This window comes from Triticum aestivum, unplaced genomic scaffold (genome assembly GCF_018294505.1).
Source record: "Triticum aestivum cultivar Chinese Spring unplaced genomic scaffold, IWGSC CS RefSeq v2.1 scaffold234981, whole genome shotgun sequence".
Lineage (NCBI taxonomy): Eukaryota > Viridiplantae > Streptophyta > Magnoliopsida > Poales > Poaceae > Triticum > Triticum aestivum.
The window spans coordinates 1-2,291 of NW_025248855.1; the positions used below are offsets into that span (position 1 = coordinate 1).

The following is a 2,291-nucleotide window of genomic DNA, read 5'->3' on the forward strand; positions in this document are numbered from 1 at the left end:
AAAAACTTAGTTCATAGAACAACAAGTTGGCAATACAGAACATATTAATGCATGAATGACATAATGGTAAGACGGGGTCAAAGTTGGGCACACAATTGTACAGCCAGGCATGTATACAACATAAACATAAAACTTTTGTGCAATTCCAAGGATTATTTGCATGGTACACCATAAAGGAAAATACAGAGGTTTTGTTCTACATAATGATAAGTACACATATTACATGTACACACATTACATTAGTGATGCAACCATCGATTGCTTCTTTGTTTCTGCACACATGCAATGTCATAACATTACAAGAGAACCGAACGTAGCGCCAGAAACATGTAACATACACTAGTTCCAGATACACTTTATTGACACATAAATGAGAAAATGTGTATTAAATCTATTTAATTGGATCATATGTAGAGATGTGCAGCCAATCGGGGTGTAGCTTGCAGAACAAGGGGCTCAGCTAGTGCAAGACCCGCATTGCGTTCTTGGAGACTGATACTCTTAACGCCGGGAAGCTTTGTCCAAGTAAATCCGTGCAACATCCTTGCGAACAACATCATTGTCATAGAGGTACCAAGTGAAATCCCAGGACAACCCCTCCTCCCACTGCTAAATGAAATGAAACGTAGGCCTGGATCAGTGAGAAGTACATTCGCAGTGTTCAAATGCCTCTCAGGCTGAAACTCCAGTGGTTCAGTCCAGATCTTGGGATTGCGGCCAAGTCCAAGCCGGCTTAAAAGTATGTGGCTATCCTTGGGTATGGTGTAGCCAGCAATAGTTGTGTCCGCCATGGCGACATGGGGTACGTTAAGAGCATGGTATGGGTGTAAACGGAAGGCCTCCCGGATGCACGATTTGAGATAGTTTAGCTAAGGAATGTCAGACTCCTGCACCAGTCTATCTTTACCGACGACAGCATCGAGTTCCTCTGTTGCTTTTTGCATGATCTCTGGCATGTTCATCATCTCAGCGAGTGCCCACTCAACCGCATTAGATGGGTTATCGACTGCTGCAAACATCATTTCCTACATCCATAGATTTGAGATTAAATAAAGTAATCAGTATAACACAACAGAAAAGGTCAATGCATGTATAATATGGATCGAAGAACAATGAATGAACTTTTTATTGAGGTTAAGATGACATACTAACCGCTGTTTGTGCTCTAATCTCTTCTAGGGAAAGCATTGGTTGTCCCTCTGCATCTTTAAGATGAACCAGGACGTCCAGAAAGTCTCTGGCCTCATTCTTTTCACCAAATTTCTCAAGAGTGGATGACCTTTCGCGGATTCGCTCCTCTATAATAGGATCATGCAACCGGATGATTGTTTGCATGGCATCCTTGGAAACCTTTTCATGGCCATCCAGGTCGAGGCCTATGAGGGCTGGGAAGTAGTCGGACACGCAAAAGCTGTAGAGATGGTTGAGGACTGTGAAGAGAGCGGCAACATGTGCCACCTCATCATGTCCAGGCCCACTAGTGGATGAAGCTGGTAGGTCACTGAAGTATCTTTTATCGAACACAAGCCTTCTTATCATGTTACCAACGTAGTGTTGGGTTACATGACGAATGTTGACAATGTTGATTGGACATGCCATGTCACTGGAAAGAGTTTTATTAATGTACCTCACAAGGTGGTCGTACTCCTCTTTCCGGAGGTGGTGGAGCTTTCCCTCCATGGACGAGGCGAGGATCTCAACGGTGAGGACACGCCTCATCTTCTTCCACTGCTCTCCTTGTGGTGAGAAGATGGAGCCCTTGTACCCGAAGCTGAATAAGCCTGAGGCGAAGGTGGTGGGACGGGAGGCGAAAACTTCATCTTTTGTTCGCAGTACCTCACAGACTATCTGTGGGCATGCCACCACAATGACATGAGTAGCCCCAAGACGGAGGCACATGATGTCTGTTTTCATCTCCTTGAGCAGGCCATGGATCCACCGGAATACTGCTGGCTTGTTCAGAATCAGCTGGTGCATGTTACCGATGATGGGCAGCGTGACAGGCCCCGGGGGCAGCCTGCCTCGTCGCCCACGTTGCTGCTGGGACAGTAGCACTCTTATATTCTTCAAGACAAAATACACCAGCAAAGTCACCATGATAACAAGAGTACCAAGATTCATCTTTGGATGAGCTGGGAAGGGTGTTATATGGAGTAGGATAGAAGGCAATTTGTGGAACAGATCAGTAATAGACAGATGTTTCAAGACTTGTGCTTGAGGACAGTCTTGCTTGGTGCATCTAAGTCTGTTAGTCCTCCGGGTATTTATAGGACAACCGGGGAGCCCGCATC

General features: G+C 45.4%; 1 pseudogene; it reads right to left on the reverse strand.

Annotated features, from left to right (window-relative positions):
* Positions 1-171: 171 nt before the first annotated feature.
* LOC123177272 (tyrosine N-monooxygenase-like) lies at positions 172-2,121 on the reverse strand (annotated as a pseudogene).
* Positions 2,122-2,291: the final 170 nt, after the last annotated feature.